Source organism: Peromyscus eremicus, chromosome 10 (assembly GCF_949786415.1).
Source record: "Peromyscus eremicus chromosome 10, PerEre_H2_v1, whole genome shotgun sequence".
NCBI lineage: Eukaryota > Metazoa > Chordata > Mammalia > Rodentia > Cricetidae > Peromyscus > Peromyscus eremicus.
Window position 1 is genome coordinate 17,085,824 of NC_081426.1, and position 23,660 is coordinate 17,109,483.

At 40.1% G+C, this 23,660-nt stretch overlaps 1 long non-coding RNA gene across 1 annotated transcript; it reads left to right on the plus strand.

Annotated features, from left to right (window-relative positions):
* Nucleotides 1–3,978: 3,978 nt before the first annotated feature.
* LOC131920568 (uncharacterized) lies at nt 3,979–21,721 on the plus strand. The gene is made up of 5 exons (XR_009381709.1): nt 3,979–4,173; nt 11,975–12,086; nt 12,583–12,970; nt 18,221–18,381; nt 21,494–21,721. It is a non-coding gene; the product is annotated as an uncharacterized LOC131920568 (long non-coding RNA).
* Nucleotides 21,722–23,660: the final 1,939 nt, after the last annotated feature.

The window sequence follows — 23,660 nt, forward strand, 5'->3', positions numbered from 1 at the left end:
GGTCTTCACATTCCACCAATATTGTGCTACCACAATTCAGTTTTACATAATTACAGTCTTTGTCATGCATTTCAGAATACAAGTGCCATAAAAATAGGTGCTCTGAAGTTCTGGACTAGCATATCTATAGTTGAATCACTAGAATCCTATGATGGCCTGAAGAGAAAGTAGTTATCCAATAAGTGATTTATGTAAAAGAATGAGACTTAAAAATCAGGTCATAATAATTCATTAAAAAGAAAGAAGAGGGACTGGGAAGATGGTTCAGAGATTAATAACATGCACTCTTACAGAGGACTTGATTTCAGTTTCTAGCACCCACATCAGATGTCTCACAACCATGAATGGCTCCAGCTTTGAGGGATCAGCACACACACACACACATACACACACACAAACACAAACACACACACACACACACACACACACACACACACACACACACATATTCCTTCTTTCTGTCTTGTAAAAAACATGCAGTAATGTCTGGTTCATTATTAGAAAAATGACTCTATGAGCTTCTGGAGAAATGCTTTTTATCTTGATGTTCAGGGAACAACCAGGACATGCCATGTGCTTTGAAAATTCACTGTCTTCTGACCTCCACAGGCAATGCACTCATGTACATTCGCACATACTTATGCACACACAAACACAAGCACAAACAGTCAAATGAAATAATTTTTTCAAAAACAGCTCATTAGGTAAAAAAGAAGTAAGTTATATGTCAGCCACATAAACTTTTAATTTATATGAATGAATTGAGTGAAACTATCTCTTGAAATTAGGAATCTCTCAATCATGGAATGGAAAGGTACATAAAAGTGAATTCATGCTTCCTGAGCACCAATTTTATAACCTACCTACACATGTTTTGAGAAGCTGAGGATTAAGTGGATTCAAAAACCAACTTTGATTGTTGCTGAAAGTTTTCCTGTTTCCCAGCTGGGCAAAAGGAAGGTTTTAACTGTAACCTATTAAAATTACATATAACAAAAGTTACCAAGTAAGAATTACAATTACAGTATCTAGTCTATTTGTATTTTATAAAATTAAAGAAAATATTCTATCTATCCTATATTTGTGAGTCTAATGTTTCACATCTAATTTATCTTTTTTCACAACCAAGGAAAATTATAACTATCTAGTCTTCAACTACATCAAAGACCCCAGAAGGATATATTACCCAAGTAAACAGGAAATGCATTATAAGCAATTTCCAAAAATCTAGAATGACAGAGACAGCTGACTGCCTGGACAGTCACCTAAAGTTCATCTGCAATGTTGGGGCATCCATCTAAATTTACTATGTTGAAGTTAAAACCTTCCTTTTTGTTTAGACAGAAAAGGGAAAGTGATCAGAGAATGTCTTTCTGTATGCTGAGAATATGTGTTGCTCTGATTTGTTGATAAATAAAGCCATTTGGCCTATGGCAAGGCAGCTTAGAGGCAGGTGGGAAATTCAAAGGGAGAGACAGGAAGAAGGCCGAGAGAGAGACGACAGCTGGCCGCCCAAGGAGCAACTTATAATGGGACACAGGTTAAGCCACAGAACATGTGGCAATATATAAATTAATAGTTATGGGCTAATTTAAGATATAAAAGCTAGCTAGCAAAAGGCTTGAGCCATGGCCATGCAGTTATAATTAATATAAGCCTCTGAGTGTTTACTTGGGAAATGCGAGTGGGAGAGATTTGTCTTGACAACTACCTGAAGGCTGGGCACTTTGATGTAGACTCTTAACTGGTCAAAGTGCCCAGTGTAAATGACTGTGCATATGAACTATCTAAATCAGTTCCTCCCTGCCAACACACACTACCATTACCATCCAATGCTCTGGGAATATTGCATAAGAGAATAAAGAAAAAAATGTAAAGTTGATAGATGGGACAGCTGTCAAATGTTAATTTCAAGACAGAACCTGTTACTTCACACACCAACTACAGCAACTGTGGTTATCTAATTAAGACCAGCACAATATTAAACTGGTCAAATTTTCAACAGGAAAGGAGAGGATTCCCTGAGACCTCATCCTTAGCAAATGAACTATCAATAATGGATTGTTGCCAAGGGATGGAGGGTGTTGCTCCCTTGGGAATAGGGCTGCTATTAAGTTTTCCAAGCCAGAACTGATGGCCCCACATACTGGTAGCACTGGCTGGACTCAGGAGGTTATCAATAACAAAAAGCAAAAAATAAGAACAAGAACTTGGGAGGGAGACAGATTGGACAGCTGTTGCAAATTACATCGTATAAAAGTTCATATCTACTAAGAAATAAAATAAAATTAGAGCAGAGAATAAAAACTCAATTATAACAATAACCATGGAAGTGTATTAGTAGTCCAAACATTTTACATACACATCAGTCAAGCAGAGATACTTGCAATAAAATTGCCAATCAATCAACCTTAATAAGCGTAGAACAAAAAGATGAAATGTAATCTCAGAATGTGATTTCAAGGTTGCATTAATGATTAGTGTAGCAAAGCTGGCCAAAAGGTCAGAGTGTCTCTAGTGTGGATGGTGCTTGGTTCACTGATGGAAGCACAAAGGTATTTGTTCTTTCTTTCTGTCTTGTAAAAAAAAAAGTGCAATGATGTCTGGTCCCTTTGACTGCAAGAAAATGATTCCATGAGCTTTTGGGGAAATTCTTTTCACCTTGATGTTCATGGAACAAGAAATTGACTCTAACTTTCAATTATGGTTGAAGCATGATTTTTGATTCGAGCAAATCCCGCCAAATCATCCACATTCAGATCACAGATCCATTTCTGACAGAAAATTGAGAGAATTAATGGAATTTTCCTTGCCTCCACAGATACATCTAGATGAAATATAATGTTTGGAAAATAAATGAAAGAAGAAAATGGGATTTTATTGGCAAATAGAAAGTGTATTTGGTGCTCAGTGGGATGAGTAGTTTTGCATTGGTACTACTGACTGAATAGAATCCTAGTAGTTGTGAGACAACTGTCATGGGTGCTAGGAACTGAACACAGATCTTCTACAAAAACAGTACACGCTGTTATCTCTATTTGTCTGAAATTATTATGATCTGCAAAGAATTTGAAGCTTTTCTTTATTGCATATTTTAGATCAGCCCTGATTTTACCGTTACTAGTAGAGGCTTTTTTTTTTTTTTTTTAAATTTTCCTTTCTCTCTGTCATGTACATAAAACCTCAGCCATTTTTGAAAAGTGGTTTTTAGAAGTTTGCAGGGTGGCCTTGAACTTGCTTTGTAGTCCAGGCAGGCCTTGAACTCACACTCTTCCTGAGTCAGCCTCTGAAGTAGTTAGGATTACTGTCTTGTACCAGCAGGCCTGGCTAATTGTAGCCTCCTAAAGAGTAGTAATAAATTGTGCTTCACAATACAACTCTGGCATAATTTAGGCTATCTTTGAAATTCAGCTTACATTTCTTACTAAATTAATGTCCCTTAAACTGTTAAACAGTTTTTAATGTCACTGACAGTTTCCATGACCCCAAGAACATGTTCCATTAAACACATGATTAAATTAAAATGTTGTCACCCTGAATTTAATGCCTTTTATATAACTCTGTCTTGTGTCAAAACACCCATTGCTTCAAGGCAAATTGATTTGAGCAAAGTTAAGAAGATTTGCTGGAAGCAAAGAAAGGTTATGGCCTATGAAGGAAGTCCCCTTGCAACTGGAAATGGGTCTGTGGCAGGTGCAGCTGAAGGCCTTCCCATAGATTGTATTCTTCCTTAGGATTGACATAGGGAAGGGCAATGTTTCAGACAAGAAAAGGGGATTTTTTTCCATTGGCTTCTGAGCTTTCAGGAGAATAGGCTGGACTAGACATTGTCAATCCTAAACCTGTCAAGTGCCCACAGATATGGTCTTTCTCTAAAATATCATTGTCAGACACTGAGAGGCAGTTGCTGTGGCATAACAATTAAGCACTGGAGTTCTAGAGTTAGAACCCCAGGGAGTCATCCTACTTCAGGATTCCACAAGCCTGACTAACCTGCATCAAGCTGTTGTAGCTTAGATATGCTTTATCCTCCAAAGGATCAGAGCTGTCGATTAGCCATAAATGGAAAACTAATGTTATGGGATAGAGACTTTAAGATGTGGGAGCCTGATGGGAGATAATTACGTCATGGAGGATACACTCTAATAAACAGAGGATTGTATTCTCACAAAAGTGAGTTGGGTCTCCTGGAATTAGATTAGTTCCTAAAAGTGTGGGTTCACAAGAGAATACCTGGCTCCTCTCCTAAATTCTTGAGCCACACCGTAGCTACTGCAAGCGTGTGTATGTGTGTGTGTGTGTGTGTGTGTGTGTGTGTGTGTGTGTGTTATGCATGTAAGTGTACAGGTGAATGTATGCTTTTTTTACACACAGATGCCAGAGAAAAATTTTGAGTGTCTTCCTTCACCATATTTCCACTAGACAGGGTCTCTCACTGAATTGGAATCTTGCCAATTCAACTATTTCAATTAGGCTTGATTGACAGAAGCTCTGAGGATCTACCTGTCTCTATTCCTGAATGGTGGGGTTATGGACATGCACAGATATGCCTAGTTCTTTACACAGATGCTGCGAATTAGACTCATGCCCTCATACTTCATAAGCAGGAGCTACTGAGCCACACTCCCAGTCTGCTAACAGTCACTTCAACACCATCCACCATTAGTCTATCAAGAGGGGTGAGCATATTCCACTACTGTGCTCTTGAGTCCATGAGAAAGAAAAAAAAAACAGAAAGAAAAGTCTTATTATTAATAAAGTACTCATTTTTTGATGTTTTATTATACCAGCAGAAGACAAAAACAAGATTCCCAGATTTGCTTACCACATTTTCACACCTGTGCAAAATACTGATGATAGGAGCCTACTTCTTAAGATTATTGTAATGAATGAACAAGTTTTATGGGGAAAACATTTAAAATGATTCCTGGTCTGTTACTTGGTAAGAGCTAGCTATGATGATGGTGATATTTTCATCTCTTCACTAGGCTACAGTGACACTGAGGATAGAAGCCATAGGTACACGCTGTATCCCACCCAATGTAATGCACATGCTAAGCAAAGTATATGTGTTCCAGAAAGGCTTTCTTGTCTCGATAGTGATGCAGCGATGGATGCAAAGCCCATCAGCCAGGAGATCGTGGCATCTGCCCAAGTCTGCTCTGATTTCCTTTGAGATCCAGATGATAAAAGAATTAAGATTCATGAGACAAGTAAAGAAGAAACTGGGGAAAGAAAGAGACTGGATGATCTCATGACTAAAGGAAAATAGGCACTGCAATTTTATTTGGCTCCTGCTGAACTACTTTTCTTTAAGCAGGTACTTAAGAAGCTAAATTTAAGTACAAGTTAAATCAGACACTGGAGAGCAGTGCTGAAGTATTTTCATGCCACTTGACTTCCCTAAAGATATTCAGGGATTTTTATGGCTATGAATTGCCAGAGTAGGAATTCAGAGTTGAACTCTAACTTGAGGTGAATAAGATGAAGACATTATACTCCCAGCTTAGGAATGATAGGGGTTCAAATCAGAAGGTCAATATTAATAACTTTTTATTTTGCTTGGTGTAGATGCCTCAGAGAAAACTGTGATGGTAGGCAGTAAACTAAAGGGAATGTTCCAGAAAGAAATGTTGTCTGTTAGTACCCTGAGGTTAAAAAATGTTTATGTTCTGTAACTGGCATAGACAAAGGCCATGGTGTGGTCTATCAATCAGAGTCAGCAGAAGAGGAAAGAGGGAGTAACTAGTACTTAGTTCTCTCTGCACACCTTTGTGTGTGTGTGTGTGTGTGTGTGTGTGTGTGTGTGTGTGTGTGTGAGAGAGAGAGAGAGAGAGAGAGAGAGAGAGAGAGAGAGAGAGAGAGAGAGAGAGATGTGAGACGGAGTGATGGGTGTGCTGAATGAGGTTTTCCAACCCTCATTTTCCTTTGTAGTCATCTCCAGTGTGACCTCACTATACACAGAAATGAAAAGAATTGCTTAGAGCAGGAAGTGCTTCAATGGCATTGTTGCTATTAATTCCTCACCAGGGTGTCAGGTAGCCTGCCGAGCAAAAGAGCTCATTAGTGAGAATGGATCGAGGTTTGCCTCACCCTTAAAATTCAGCCTCAAGAACCCTTAATGTTCTCCTTCTACCACCTTCCAACTTAAAACCAAGCAGGCTTTCTCACACACTGTAGATTCCATCCAGCTGGTTACAAAACATAAATGGTACATAAACTTTAGCAAAGAGTACTAGACCATCTCTACAAAGGAGTTGGTTTGTTTATAAATAAGATTATAAATGGTGTAGCTTTCATCTTCAAAGAATTAAAATAGAAAAAAAACCCATCAATGCTCAAACTTTACCATTGGTCATCGTGATGGCAAGTTAAGTCAACTCTTTTCAGAATGTTCACAGAAAAATGGATGGCCCTTTAAAACAGAGGGTAAGTGGAATGTGGTTGAAAAGTATATCCATGGGAGCTCTTCTGATGATACCATTCTCAGAATGGTCCCCAGAGAGGCTTTCTGAAGCAAAATTACAAAGCTGACCTGTGCTAGCTCTCTGCTCCTGTGTAACAAATCACCCACAGATTACTGCATATTCATTATTTGTGGGTCAGAATTGGACAGCATTCAGCTGGGTGGTTCTGACTCATTATTTCTTCTGAGGCCACAGTGAAGACAACAGCTGCGCTATTAGTCAGCTACAGGTTTTCCTGGGCTGGAGGGTCCAGATCAAAGACTGTTCATTGATACATATACAAATTATCATTAGTGACTGCAGTAGGTCTGAGCTCCTTGCTACTCAGATATTTGCATTCAGATACTGGAGAGTGCCTAGAGAGGGCAGGGAAGCTTTGATGTCTTTTACAGTATGGTAGTCTGCTTCCAAAATGACTCCTAATGACCCTGACTACTGATATTTTCCCTTGGTTTCTTCAGTCTTTATGTATTTGCTGCATCTTGTGACTTGCTTTAACATAGCCAATAAGGTAAGCATGATGTTAGTTCTGAGGTTCTTTCATACAATAACTTGACAAATACCTTTTGTCTTGCTTATGCACATTCTTCTATGTATCTCTATCTCCTCCTCTACTTACTCTTCATCTTTTTCTTTCTGCTTTTCTTAATTTTAAAAAGAATCTAGACTGTCCCCTGCCTTATGCAGAAGATCAGAGAATAGGAGAGGGAATTCTCTAGACCATGTACACTCATACTCATCCCTCAATACTCACACATATACATACACTGACACAACTCACACACATATACTGACATACACACACACATACATTGACACACACACACACACACACACACACACATATACTGATACACATACAGAAAGATTTTAATCAAACCTCTAAAGAAATATTGATGCCGTGAAAGATTCAATCTTTATTCAAATTCTAAAGTAACCAGAGTCTTATAAGTAAGTCTGAGCCATAGAAGCATAGAGCTATCCCTAATTCTTGACCCCAACATTTAGAAGATAATACATGTTTGGTATCAATTTGTTACTCAGTGATAGAAAACTGTAACACCTTTGTGTTAGCTTTCTGCTTAAATCACAAATACTTGGAATAAATTATAAAGAGGAACATCTTATTTTGGCACATTTTCAAAGATTTTGGTCCATGGTCAGTTAGGCATGTGGTTTTGGGCACACGAAGTATGAGTGTATCATGGTGGGAATGTATGTTAGAGCAAAATTATTCACCTCATGGAATCTAGGAATCAAGGTCAGAGAAAGATAGTAGGGTCAGGGTTTCAATACTACCTTCAGATTAAATCTTCAATGACCCAACTTCCCACCATGAGGTCAAATCTTTTAAATGGTCCACCAAGTCATAACAGCACTAAATACGCTAGAATGAAGCACAGAACTTTGAGAGACATTTAATATTTAAAGAACTACTGAGAACTGTGGAACTCTGTATAATCACATTTGCTATATCCTTTTGAGTGTGAAGATCACATGCAAAGAAACACTAGGAGGCATGTCTATAGGGCATGTTAGAAAATATCTGCTGTGCAGTGCATCTCCTAACTAGAGCCTCGGAAAAAAATACAAAAAGAGAGGATAATTTTGCTTCACTTTCATCCAAAGACTGAGCAAGACATTGTAAAATATAACTCTCTCTTACAGTCCCTACAAGGGAAAATGGTGCTGCAATTCAAGCCTTCTTCATGATATGGGAACAAGTTTTTCCTTCCACAGGGCACCTGAATTCACTTAGGAAGTGATAACAATAGTAAGATTAAGTCAGATTCTCTTAGAACTGTCTCAGTAGATACACTTAATTTACTATTGCAGGAACACTAAAAGGATGAAACCTTATTAAGAGCTATGTAACTTAAGCAACAAACCATAAATGGGGTCATGACTGGTTTGTAAGGAAATGCTCAATTCTGAAGGAGAGTATAATAGGAGAAGATGCCCTACATATGTGGGATGTGGGCAGTGAATGTGGAGTCATGCAGAGCCACTGGTTTCTGTTCAAGAATGCCTTTGCTGTGAGATACAAAGTGTAATAACTGTTCAATCTTCATAAATACCACAATGTTTATAATTTACAGTACGTTTTCTTCATTTATTTTGCCCCATTCTATTTATCTACTTGGTTGGTTGGCTTTTAGTGTTATCAGTTATATAAGTAAATGTTCTGTAAACTAAAATGTGCTTATGGCAAGATCCTGAGAAGCATACTCACTGCTAATCTCAGTGCCCAGGGATTGCCCCTCCTCACCACTCGCTGCCAGGAGTGTAATCACAGCTGATCACCCATGTCTTCTGAGAATGCCTTTTCTCCTTTTCCTTCAAGACACTGCACTCTGCACATTCCCTTCCCAGCAGCTTCCTTTTAATTTTCTTCTTTGTATCTGCATGTTTTCTAGGCTCTGAAGGTTGGAGTGACCTATAGGGCAATTCTTGACTCTGAATTTTACCTAATAAACATCTGTGTAGATGCTGGTGACCCCATAAGCCCATCATAAGCACTGATCTTACTTGTGAACTCATTCAGTTTCATGGCATTTTCATTTAAGGGACAGTAGTCTGGAAATCTCCATGTCTTCACTAAGTCCTTACTCTTCACCCAGCTTTAACTATGATTATTAAACTTCATTCTCAATTTGATCATGTTACGGAGGTACCTAGAAGATCAGTGAACCACAACCCTGGATGTGGTCTGTTGGAGTCTCATGGGACCCTTGTTACTATGAGGGCACTGATACAGTAGATGGATTAATGCCTTGATGACTCAATGTGGTAGGCTCTATAAAAACTGATGAAAGGTATGTGAGGTGGGCTCTGTACAGAGGACACAGATCATTGACAGTGTGTACCTGGAGACTTTATCTTGCTCTGATCTAGTCCACTGTGCATGCTATCCACTTCTTATCTGCCAAGAAGCAAAGAACCTGCTGATATGCTAGTGTGCTCAATGCAGTGGACTGTTCTCCATGAAACTGTGAGCTAGAAAAAAACCCTTCCTTCTTACATTTTATATTAAATAATTGGTCACATTGACATACCAGTATTTACTACCCTAAATTTTCTTCCTGTCTCATTGTTTCTATAACATTTGATCACTTCCTGAGACATCCTCTGCCACAGTAGTCTTAGCTTCTACCTCTCATATACTATATTTATTCTAATAACAAGATAATTTCAGTTACAGCTTCAAAGTAAACCAAGGGTTGAGGGGAGGGACTGGTCACACATTCTCACTTCTATTCCCATAGTCTTGGCATAAGCTGTCCATAACTGTGCTACCCCAGATTATTTTGGTCAGCCTCTGAAAAATTCTCTCTTAATGCTCCTGGAGCAACTCTACAAACTATTATGAAAAGAACAGTAAGAGAAACCCTGATGGAGTAGTTTTAGCAATCAGTTTGCTGACTATACTCCTCAGTAGCTTTCTATCATACTCAAGCCCAACACTTGCTGTGGCTCTAAGAACTCATAGGCCAGCTCATCCACAGCCTTTTTAATTCTACTATGGTCAGATATGCTTCCATTTATTCTCTAATCTTGGGACCATGTCTATTTCATTTAGCTGAAATGCTTTCTTTATCTCCCTCAGAACATCCCATAAAGGCTTACATCTAAACTCTGACCTCCCTAAATCTGTTTATCACATTTATGAGTCTCAGATGATTCACTATGTGTTTCTTTTTTGTTTGTTTGTCTGCTGTTTTCTCTTTCATTGGCTCTACTGTTACAGTTTTAGAGTTTGTGTTTTCATAATTTATGTATCCTTTTTGAATAGAATGGACTTGGTAGGTATTTTAGGTATCTCTTGAATATAATCCTCAACAATAATTCAAGGTTGAACTACTCTTGACCAACATTATGTTAGGCAGCTAGCCACAAGTGCCTCACAGACAGGCAGGAAAGTCCACCTGAGAACACTTTATTCCTTCCATTAGTCTTTGGGCCAAGAGTTCTCCTGCTGGGAGGCCACCATAAAAAAATGGCATTCATCTAGAATTGACAATTTTCAGGAGAAAATTGCAGGAGATTTTTGTTTGGTTGTTTTCCACCAATGTTGCCATTATGTGTTCTTTTAAAGTGTTTGAAAGCCTGGCTCTGCAGCCTAGTTCACTGAAGAAGTCTCTCACAGTTTTGGAAACTTGGAGAAAGATTCACAGTATACAAGAGAATTTAGGGAGGACCCTTCAGCACTAGATAGCTACCAGAGAACCTAGAGAATTTGTCATAGAGATTGGCTACAAGAGATGTGTCATTGTATGAAGCCCATGTGTTGCCCTCTGTGTCCTTGGGAACATGTGGGGACAGTCAACTGCCAGTAATAACATCTGGCTGCTAGCTGGCTATTGAGTTGGCTGTAGGAGTCAAAGTCACCCAAGTATCTCTTCAATGGCTCCTTTCTAGAGTTCAGAACTCAGTCAGCCATGACAACAGGGTTCGTGGCCTACACAAGGCCTTGTTTAATGAGAAAATTAGCTATGGCTTGTAGTTTGAAGTTTTCCCGTATCTCACCTGGTCCTGCAGCCACTCAGACCCAATTAAACACACAGAGGATTATATCAATTATAACTGGTTGGCCATTTGCTCAGGCTTGTTACTGACTAGCTCTTACACTTAAATTAACCCATAATTCTTATTTATGTTTAGCCACGTGGCTTGGTACCTTTTCTCAGTTCTGCCTTGTCATCTTGTTTTCTTTGTGTCTGGCTGGCAACTCTTGACTCAGCCTTCCTCTTCCCAGAATTTTCCTTGTCTGCTTATTCCACCTATACTTCCTGCCTGGCTGCTGGACAATCAGCATTTTATTTATCAACTAATTAGAGCAATACACATTCACAGCATACAGAACAGTATTCCACAGCACTTCCCCTTTTCTGTCTAATCAAAAAGGAAGGTTTTAACTTTAACATAGTAAAATTATGTATAATAGAATAGTTATGAAGCAATAAATACAGTTACAATATCTAGTCTATTTGTATTTGGCAAAATTAAAGAAAATATTCTATTCATCCTATATTTGTGAGTCTAGAGTTTCATATATAATTTATTTTTTATCATAACTAAGGAAAACTATAACTATCCAGTCTTCAACTATGTCAAAGACCTCAGAAAGATATAATACTACCTAAGTAAATAGGAAGAACATTGTAAGCAACTTCTAAATATCTAGAATGAAAGAGACAACTGGCTGCCTGGACAGTCATCCAAAGTTCCTCTGTAACATTGGGACATCCATCTTCAGCCTATAGGTCTAGTCTCTCAGTCATTCTTCCTGTGTCCTGTAGAATGTCTGGCAGTCTCTTCTGTGAAGCAGGAACCTGAAGGACCATCTCGCCTTGCAAAGTTCAATGGTCACCTTCCTACGGGCCCTGCATGTCCCGTTTATACAACATACTGTCATGTTTGAAAAGAAAAGAATAATCAGATATAGCTTGCCAAAAGGGAACCTCCATAAGTTAGGCCTGAAGAAATGTTTTAATTTTGTCTTTCAGGAGAATGAAGGCTAAGGAATCTGAAGAATACTGGACAAATGAGACATCTGAAGAAAAAGAACAAATCATCTAGAAAAAAATATCCCAAGAAAAATAGTAAATTGGCCTATTGGTATATAACATATAAAATTTCATAAGTCTTCCTAAATGTTTGTTTCTACTCTTCTCTACAGACACTTAACATAAATGATCTTTTTGTAGTCCCAGTTCAATTAAAAATTAAAGCTGGCTTTGAAGTTGGAGAATGGTCTCTCCTTCTCTAAACCCAAGCATGTTGTTAAAAGGAAAATGTAAAATCTGTGTGTCATGTCAGAAGAAAGAGGCATCTGATATGGGACAGAAGAAAACAAAAAATTTAAGGGACAATTCTTTTGCAACTAACCTCAATTCTTTCATTCTATTTTGATTCCTTAAACTTTTCTTGAGGTATGAACTTTATATCAAAATTTATAAGATTAATATATATATATATATATATATATATATATATATATATATATATTAAACTTTTGTTATGATATTAATGGTCACATAGAGTACTAACTAATTCTAGAAAAAGGGCTTCATTTAGCTGCCTATACATGTTTTTGTGTTGGAGTCTCTATCAGTTTTCTGCAGGGAATCATGACCAGGCCAAACATCAATTTTGAAGTCTCCAGAAAGATGATGGGACCCCACAACAATGATTCCACATAGACAATAATAACACCACAAAGCTGACAAACATCTCCAAAAGATCAGCTTTGGACTACAGACTGCTCAGAACAATTTCCTGATGGCTAGCTGAGATGATCCAGCTTCAAGACTACTTGAACAAGGATTTGAGATAAGTCCTGAACTTTTGCTTTATGCAGAGACTGGACAACAAATGACAACTACCTCTGCTGGAACTTGACAATTAACTCAAAATTTTTCTTTTCAGGATCCCCTAAAGATGCCTTCACCCACAAACAGCAGGAAGTAATTTTAAGAACACAACACCCACATTCTCAAGAGGTGAGAGAGGTGGTTTTTGATCTTTCACTGGTTTAGGGTTTGGGATAATTGTCACTGTTTAAGATGATTGGTTACAAGTTGTTATTATTAATGGTCAGGAAAGAGGCTAAACAAAGGAGATTTGATTTAAGGTTCTTGTTAAAAAAAGAAGAAAAATATAAAAGGATATAGATAAGATGTAGATTATTGAATCTACTCTGAAAAGAAAAAAGAGAGGATATAGACATGATATAGATAAAAAGGCAGATTATTGAATCTACTTTTAAGAGACAACTACTAGTTTTAAATACTTTACATTGGATTGGATTTTTATATATTGTATACAAATTATATATACTGAGATTGATATTGTTAGAAAATGCTGTATGTATATTTCTAATCTTGTTAAAGATATTGTACCTATATAGCTCATTTAACAATGTAATGTGATTTGCTAATCCTTGAAAATTATTATCATCAACTATTAGGATATAAAGAAATGTAGGTTAGTAGTTAGTCATTACAATCAAAATTGTAATCATATTAGGTATGTTTTCAAGGTCAAGCAGAGATATATTTTAGACAGACAGGTCATCTTCAAATCCTTCAGAGATCTACAGAATATGGCATTTAAAATGTTTTAATAAGATAGACTTTTTCTTTTTTTTATGACTATGAGACATGTCTGCTTCTGGCAGCATTAATCTACTTCAGAAAAGATATGGGCATTAAAGCAACTGCGTATGGAGTTAACTTTCATTGTGGCAAAAGTTAGCCACTGGGCAACAAAGTGCCCTCACATCTACTGCTGACAGTATGCTATAAAAAATGGACAAACAGGACACAAAACAAAGGACTACCGATCCTTGCCAAGACAAGTGTGGTTGCAGCTTTGGCAACAGGCATCCTCTGAGGCCAGGAAAATATGGCCCCATCACTAAAATGGCTTTGCAATCTGGAAAAGGTACAGTGCCCCTCTCTTTGAAGGTAGTTGAATCTTGTATAATATTAGCAGGTCCAGCCTTAATATTATACATCCCAGGGCCTCAGGAGAGAGAACTACTAAAGGCGAGGACTATTTTTGGGAACTAGAGTCTCAACACACCAAGCTCTATAGTCCACTTGCTTTAATTCCTCTGGCATAACATCCTATATACATAGTTTCAGTTCTGTTCTTTTTTTTTTTTTTTTTTTTTTTGGTTTTTTGAGACAGAGTTTCTCTGTGTAGCTTTGCGCCTTTCTCACTTTGGAGACCAGGCTGGCCTTGAACTCACAAAGATCCTCCTGGCTCTGCCTTCCGAGTGCTGGGATTAAAGGCGTACACTACCTAAACTTAGATCCTTTCTTGCCTGATTTCTCTACTGTTCCCTCTTAAATTCTATCTTAATTCTCTCATCTTAATTCTGCCTCATCTAGGTCCTTTTCACCTTGTACTTACCCAGCTAGGACTTTCCCATCTGACTCTTTCTCATCTTCCATCTCATTCCTCTAGTACTTTCTTCTAGCCCTTCAATCTAGTTCCTCTCCATCTCAGTTTGTTTCTCTCAAGTTATTACCCATCTAGTTCTTCCATTCTCTTTTCTCTTCTCCGTCCTCTGTTCTCCATGTTCTACCTAAATCTCCCTGGAATCCAGTTATATCAAGCCCCTGGTCCAGCAAGGTCACCAGGCTTGAATTCTACAGGGTCATAAAGACAGGTAAGAATTTTTCCTCCAGCAGTGACCACCAGGCTTTCTTTAACAATCCAAAATGGGAGTGGTAAAACAGAAGGTCAACTGAGTGCTAATGACCAGTTAGCATATCACTGTTAGTCCTTGAAAGTGGCTAAGGGAGATATCTGATTCCAGAGAAAGCCTTTCCTGATGTTGTTCTCCAAATACCTGGAATGTGTATGTCCAGAGAGTGATCAGTCCACACTGTTAGCCCTTCTTAGCGAAAAGTCAATTGGGAAAAGTATGAAGGCACACATGATTTTCATAACAGAAAATATATAACAAGCCAAGTAACACCAAAAACTCCTTGGAATTTGGCTTCCTCTGGAGGAATTCCCTTCTCCATCCAGGTAGTGACTTTGCCATAACCAGCTGAATTCTATGATATATTCCTGTGGCCTGCAGCAGTTGAACAGGCAGTGGACTAATGGCTTCTGGTGTTCAGTAAAACAGTAGCTGAAATAGTTATTCTTAAAGGAGTAACTAGGCTGATGAGTCTAACCTCTCAATGGTAGACTTGCATTTAATAAAGGAGATGAAGCCACCCACAAGCTGAGAAGAATGGGATGCCAAGATGAATGAGCAGCTGAATTCCAAAACCACCAGCAATTTTCAAAATTTAAAATCCTGAATCATGACAGGACACTGGTGGAATTCAAGTTTATCTGGTACATGGACTACTCACACCAAATGTAAGGTCGAGCTGTGGGCCTTGTATACATCCTACTTCACAAATGAGTCTGTCAGATATGCTAAGCCTCTAGGCCAAAGATGATGCCCCAACATGCAAAGAAACCTCAGATTACTGTCCAGGAAGCTGGCTGTTATTGTCATATCTGATTTTTTAGAAGTCACTTGTTTGCACTGCCTATTTTACTAGGTAATATTATTTCCTTCTTGGGACTCTGAGGGAGTTGAAGATTAGATAGTTGTAGCAACAATTTTCCTTGTTAAGAAATTCAGAAAAGAAACTCACTAAGGAGGTGTAAACTGTATAAGTTTGAAAGACATAATAAGCTAGTTTTCTCTTGGTAATTTAAGTTAAGATAGAAAGTGAATTGGGTACATTTTGGACTCACCAAAATAGGATAGATAATAGAATATTTTCTCTGAATTTGTCAAATGAAATGGACTAGACATTGTTGATGTATTTATTGCTTATATATATTGTATATAGTTATTGTACTTATTCTATATAGTTTTTCTTATATTAGTTATAACTTTTAAAAATTTTTTATTTTTATTAGACAAAAAAGGGGAAATGTGATGATATTTTATTTGTGTGTTAATAAATAAAGCTTGCCTGGAGATCAAGGGGAAAAGGCCAACCCTCTTAAGTAAACAAAGAGGTCAGGCAGCAGACGCCCTTAATCCCTTAACAGGCAGGATCCCTGTGTGTTCAAAGCCACACTAGGGAACAGAGCCAAGTGTGGTGATGCACGCCTTTAATCCCAGTACCCACCATAGAGACCTGGAGGTATGTACAAACAGACAGACAGTGACAGAGCTGTGTAGGAAGAGGAAGTGAGGTAGCTAGGCTAAGAGCCAATGAGAGTGCAGAAAAGCAAGGCATATAAGCCTCAGTAGACAGAAAGAAGCTCTTTTTGGAAACTTCAGAGTTGATGAGGTTAGGTTAGCTGGTAGCTTTCCATTTTTCACTGATTTCTCTAAGGTTTTAACCCAAATTTCTGACTCCATGTTTTTTATTTAATAAGACCATTTAGAAATTCGTCTACAATGGCTAGCATGGGGTGTTTTAACACTGGGTGCTCACTAGCAAGGGACACTGAGGTCTCTTCTGTGACTCAGCCCACAAGGAAGACTGAGGGGACAACAGGGGCAGTTGGCAGCAGAAGGCAGACAGAGCAACAGACATCTCCGAGCACAAAGTAAAACATTAGCAATGTTCAGCAAAATCCATTCAGCTGTATGGATGAAATGGATAATGGGCAAAATAAAACTACCCATCTGGAGAGCTTGCTGCTAGAGTCTAACAGGAGACCTTCCTGAACTGCTTTGTTCTGCAAGAGCTTAGTGTAAGGGCACTGCTTGACCCAAAGAGCCACCCTGGATGGCTCACCAGGGACAGGAAGATGGCTTTAGAGATAAACAGGTTTTGCACAGTCTGGCCAAGGGACTCAAGCCTTTTCCATCTCAGTAGGAGTTAACAGGCTAAAAAGAGTGCTCTTTGGTACTTACTCAGACAAGTCATGTATGACAGGGTCTGAACACAGAACACTTTCTTTTTAATCATTGGAGAATGGGGGTAGTCAGATCACAGATGAGCTATCCCTCTAATGTGGTCTTAGTTAAGATACAGAAATATCCTTTCAGTTATGAGAAGAGTGACTAGATTTATGGGATTTAGTCCTGCTTTTAAAGGAGGCTGTACATGTAGCCCATCCTAGAAAATACATGAATATAAGAAATCAATCTTGACTCCAGAAAATGATGTTCCTAAGTGATTATCATCCTCTCCTACTAAAGCAGCCACAAGTGCAAGTCCATCCCCATCCTTAATATCTCTTGAGTATCTTTTTAAAAATAATAAATCCTAGAAACATACGTCACTTATGTCCTCTGTGTGTAGATGCAAACAAAGGTTGAGTTTTCTGCATAGGAAGCAATAGCTTTACTGTTTTAGGTCAAGGTCATTTCAATAATCAAATAAAATTGTTTGCTTAGTTGTAGCTTCACTGAACAAGAAAATGTATGGGAATTTTGTCTATAAGATGACAAGAACTTCCTAGCATTACAACTGAAGGGGTATGAAATTAGTAGCATTGGTTTTGGCACACAGCAAAAGGGAGGGAAGAATAAAACTGCCTTGGAGAAGAAGTGAGGCCTCCTGTGCAAAGCAGCAGGGAGAAAGGAGCAAGAGGGAGGGAGAAGCAGCAGCAGCAGCAGCAGCAGAGAGAGAGACAGAGACAGAGAGAGAGAGAGAGAGAGAGAGAGAGAGAGAGAGAGAGAGAGAGAGAGAGAGAGGCAGAGGAGCAGAGAGGGAGAAACAGCAGGGAAAGCCATATGGTACAAGAGTTGGAGAGGATGTCTCCTTCTCTGCTCTTGACTTACAGTGAATGGGGCTACCTAAGCCACCCAGTCCTTCATACCCTGTGTAGCCATGTTCCTCTTTAGGGTGCTTTCTGGTGTGTGACAGGAAGAGATACAGCAGTGTGACATTTCACTCTCATCCACATTCCTTCTAAGTGATTGAAACAGCTGCACTAGCCCGTAATGACATTAAAATGCCTGCAAACCAGACACTGTTTCCTTCCACATTTAGTGTGTGCTCCTAGACCATGCTCGCGATTTCATGGTTTTTTAATACAGCATTTCCTTCTCTCCACTGACACATGTTTGTTGAACAGAGCCAGTGGGGTTTTTACACTAAATATAGCCTTTTAGAAATCCATGACACTTGACAAATGGGTTAAAATTAAAGTCCTTTCTATACCTTAAGGGAGGATACGTAACTGATTGTGTGCCTAAACAAATGCTGTAAAACCTCGAAATAGGGGCATGGAAGGAACCAGTTCTCATTTCTTCTCCACTTTTCTAGCACAGTCCAGAGCTGGAAGGTTAGATGACAGTAAATCCAACAGACGTTCCTATAGTGAGAAGGAACAAACCAATATCGTGTAGTGAATTGACCTGAGCTGTTCTTCCCGGAGGCACACATGAGCACATCGCGGAAATCATCTGTGCTAACAACCTAGGCTGGTGAGTGTGTCTCCCCAGACAGTCAAGACAGTGATGGGCTGCCACAGCTGCCGTGTGTGTACTCCCAGCGCTTGTCTCTGCTGTGTGTGCTCTGTTTCCTGTGGCCCAGCATCTCATCCTTCCCTCTTCACAATTGCCATGTGAGGCCACGAGTCCCTCCACAGTACGGAGAGAAACACTCCTTCCTTACTCAGTGCTGTCTTAGGAGCAAAGGTTGCAGCTCCTATTTTCTGGTGTTGGATTTCACTGATTGAATGTAGCATTATTTTAACAGCATTTGACAGCCATGGAGAGGATTTATAGAATGCATCTTGGGAATCCACCCTCTATCATTAAACATGGTGCCTGGGGTGAGGCCATTTGTCAATAACTACGGTACAGTATGAGTAACAATAATGCAGCACGGTGGCTTAATTTGTGATATCGTTAGTGCAGGGGGATTTTTAAAGAAGATAGACTATGTTGCTGGGTTATTCTTACCAATACTGCTAATGTTCAGACTTGTTTTCTTCACTGTTGGATGCCCACACTTTAGAAAATAGCCGTAAGCAAATCAGTTCAGAAAAAGAAAAAAAGAAAAAAAAAAAAAAAACGTCTTGGGTTTAAAACTTTAAGTTCCCAGTTCTGAGACAATAGTCAGTAGCTATAGAGTACTTTAGATGTTATATATTTCTAAAATGCACCTTTTTTATTTTTCAAACTAAAGTAAAAGATCTATCACTAAGCAATTCAAAATAACCTGAATGGCATTTCTTAAGAATTAATTCTAATGTAAAAGCTCAGAAAACAATATCCAGGTGCAACCTCAGATGCAAAGGCTCTCCACAATCTCCTCCAGCTCTTGCATCTCATTCTCCCTCTAGCAAGAGATAGAAACTAGGCTCTCTATACTTCATTTGGGGTCGTAGAAACCAAAGTTGCCTGCACCTCATCAGGGCAGCACAATACAGCCAACCCTGTTAGCAGAGGTGTGGGTGAACCAGCCCTAAAGTTGTGAGCATGGAAGTCCCCATTACTCAGCTGTCTTGTAGCAGCATGAGTGGGGGAGAGCTGCCCTCCCCGTGCCTAGTGATCTTAAGAACAGGAGAGCTGTCCATGATCCCCATCAGCTGCAACACTTAGGAGAGTGCAGTAGGTCCTGCACCTCACTGGGGTAACATAATAAAGCTAACCATGTTGGCAAAGGTGTGGGTGAGCCAACCATGAAGTTGTAACAGTGGAAGAGCTGCTCCCACTACTTGTCTGTCGTGGGTGTGTGTGTGGGTCAAGGAGAGATGCCTCCCTTTACCCCTCACCCCTCACTGCCTGCAACAAAGGAGAGAGCTGACCCTCCCCCTTACCAGCTGCAGCATTCAGAAAAGCAAGCTCTGCTCCTTACCTAGATAGCACAGCAAAGCTTGCCAGATAGTTGGAGATAAAGGCGATCCAGCCCTGGGGTTGTGAGCAAATGAGAACTGTCCCCATTACTCATCTGACATATGGCAGCCTGGGCAAAGGAGAGATGCCTTCCCCCCCCCACCCCCCCCACCCTCCGTTAGTGCCTGAGACAAGTGAAGGAGCTTGCCACAGGGTCATAAGAGCAGAATATCTGTCTCTGACCCTCAACTGCTGCAGCACTTGGGAGAGTGACCCCTGTACCTCACAGGAGTAACACAATAGAGCTGGTCCTGAAGGTGTACATATGGGAGAGTAAACCAGGAAGGCATGAAAGCAGAACTGGCCTCACCACTTGCTCATTGCTGTAAAAGGTGAATTACCTGGGGTAATGATGGAGAGGTCACCCTGGTGGGGAGAACAGGGGAGAACTGGTGGGCAGACCAACCCTGCCCCAGCTCAGGCCCAGAACTGGGGTTATGACTTGACCCATGCTAATATCCACCCAATCTAAGATCTGCTGGAGCACATGAAGGGACCTGACCCACAGACCCAAAGCTGCAGTATCTTCACAACACAGGGCAACAACAGGATATCCAAGAAAAGGCCCAGCGAGGGCCCACCATTGCTAGTGTAATAGAAACCAGAGGCTTTGAAATAGACCAATGACTCTTTCAATGAACACTTGCAAGTAAAGATACAAGGACAAAGGGATTTACTGCGTGACTCACTGTGTCACACCGCAGCTTCATGATGAGATTTTTAATTCCCCCCTTTTTTCTTTTCCCCTTCTTCTTTTAAATTTTGTTATTTTGGGGTGGAAAGCAGATCCAAAGGAATAGGGAATTGAATGGGATCAAGATACATGATGTAAAAGACACATAGAATAAATAAAAAGAAAGAGAAAAAAGATAAAATGATAACTCTCACAGGAAAATAAAAGAAGAATGTAGTGGGTGGTTGTCAGTGCCATACCCTGAAGCACCCACCGCCCCTAGTGAGGCAGTTGGTAGTTGCTAGGTACCTGCCCCCTTGGGCATAGCCTGGATGGGGGAACCTTAAGACCTGGGATGCACTTACCTGCATGCACTCTCTTCCCTTCGCTACCTCTTGGTCTTGGATGTTGATGCGCATCAGGGTAGAGCTCTCCAGAAAATAGCGTTGGACCATGTCTCACCTTCCAGGGATCCAGCTACAATTCCTATTCCCTGTATTGTGAGTTTCCTGTATCATGAGTTAACCCCCTAATAAATTCCTTTCATCTTTAAGCTATTTCCATGGATTGGTAGCGATTTAATTGTATTATAGAAGAAACCAAAATTACTTTCCCCCAAAGTCAACCACAAAACCTAAGTACCCTACTCTACCTCCCAAAAATTTCTGTATAAAAAAATGGACAAATAGAAACTCCTGCATCTATCTTATAAGTCATAAAAATTCCAAGTCATAAAAATTCCCTATTCCAGTGAGAGTTTAACCCTATATTCCAAAGGAGTACATGCTGTACATTGGAACAATGGAAGTTCTGATCTGAGGCAATGGAGATTCTGAGCACACAGGCCTTGTGTTCTGCTGGTGTACTAGTACTATGTTCTGTCCAATAGTATTTCTACACATCCTGTGCTTCCAAAATCATAGATATCAGGGCAGATACTGGAAACCTGGCTTTGGGTTTTAAATGATGTCCTGTAAACATGTGATAACCTGCTACAGGCTGTGTCAATCTGTTTTGTTATAGGAGAGTCTCCCATGATCCTTTATGTAGGCAGAGAAGATATCATCTCCCTGACCAGAAGAAAATAACAAAAACCTGAAAACTCCCAGGGAGTCTTGCTATGAAGCAACAACAGGAGCATGTCGCCTGCCACATCCCACTTACGCTCATTCAGGCAGAACAGAAACTTCAGCAGCCCATCCTGTGGCTCTGCACTTTCCTTCCATTCCTCCCTGTGTTTTGCCAAAAGTCAGAAAGGAATTTTTCCTTATTAAAAGCATTGAGTGAACACAGTGCTTTTTCCAAATTATTCTTTCTATTGAGATTTTACAGACAGCTTTGGAAGGCATTTACTTGCTAGTTTCAAAAGCAGATAGGTTAATCAATTCTCTTCTGTGCTATTCTGTGATTTATGATTTGTTTTTGCAATGCATTTTGAAGTCTCAGTCTCATCAGCTAAATTACATTCTTGGATCCTAACAAACCATTAAATTACATATTAAGAATAAATTGCTCTCCCCTTTCATCATATCAACACTCACATTCACCTCTAGTTTTCTTTGGAGAGGTTGTGAGAAAATGGGAAGGACCAAGTTACCCAAGTTCTTCCAAATTCTTTTCACTGGAGGTTTTCTATTTTCTGGGTAACAGGAGGAGAGTATAAATTAGGATCCCATCTGCACACAAAGCAGAGGCTTATTTAACCACCAGAAGGGTAGACCAGCCCTGTACATTCTTCACAGTTGCACTTGGATCTCTCTGAGAGCCTGGCATATTTGTTTGGCTTCATCTTCTCCTGCAGATGATGCAGGGGCACATTCACAGGTGCAGGTGTTCTTGTATAGGTTCTCAAAGTTCAGAGATCTCTAATGCAGTGGTCTCAATATAATTGAGCTTGAATAGCATCCCACTGCCCGATGAGCAGAAGCAAGCCCTGTTTCTAAAGGATTTGCTCTGCTTGATTAGCTGGGTAATTTTGCTCAGTTTTTCTTTGGTGGTTCTGTGTAAGCATGTGGGAATACTGTCTGTCCTCCTTTGCTTTCTGCTGCTGTGATAAAAATGTGATGAAAACCAACGTGGTGAGGAAAGGCTTTATTTCATCTCGCCCTTCCAAGTGACAGTCTGTTGTTGAGGGAATGCAAGGAAGGGACTTACAGCAGGAATCTGGAGGTAGGAACTGAAGCAGAGGCCGTAGAGGAGCACTGCTGACTGTCTTGCTCCTTACAAACTGCTCAACTTGCTTTCTTTTCTTTTTTTTTTTAATTTTTATTTTGCAATACAATTCAGTTCTACATATCAGCCACAGATTCCCTTGTTCTCCCCCCTCCCGCCCCCCTCACCTTCCCCCCAGCCCGCCCCCCATTCCCATCTCCTCCAGGGCAAAGCCTTCCCCACAGACTGAGATCAACCTGGTAGACTCAGTCCAGGTAGGTCCAGTCCCCTCCTCTCAGGCCGAGCCAAGGGACCCTGCATAGGCCCCAGGTTTCAAATAGCCGACTCATGCAATGAGCACAGGACCTGGTCCCACTGCCTGGATGCCTCCCAAACAGATCAGGCCAATCAACTGTCTCACCCACTCAGAGGGCCTGATCCAGTTGGTGACCCCTCAGCCATTGGTTCATGTTTCATGTGTTTCGGTTCGTTTGGCTATTTGTCTCTGTGCCTTATCCAACCTTGGTCTCAACAATTCTCGCTCATATAAAACCTCCTCATTCTCGCTAATTGAACTCCCAGAGATCCACCCGGGGCCTAGCCATGGATCTCTGCATCCAGATCCCTCAGTAGTTGGATGAGGTTTCTAGCACGACAATTAGGGTGTTTGGCCATCCCATCACCAGAGTAGGTCAGTTCGGACTGTCTCTCAACCATTGCCAGCAGTCTGTTGTGGGGGTATCTTTGTGGATTTCTGTGGACCTCTCTAGCACTTTGCTTCTTCCTATTCTCATGTGGTCTTCATTTACCATGGTCTCCTATTCTTTGTTCTCCCTCTCTATTGTTGATCCAGCTGGGATCTCCTGCTCACCCAAGCTCTCTTTCTCTCAACCCTCGCCCTTCACTACCCCCACTCATGTCCAGGCTGTTCATGTAGATCTCTTCCATTTCTCTGTCATTGGGCGATCCCCATGTCTTTCTTGGGGTCCTGTTTTCCAGGTAGCCTCCCTGGTGATGTGAGTAGCAGTCCAGTCATCCT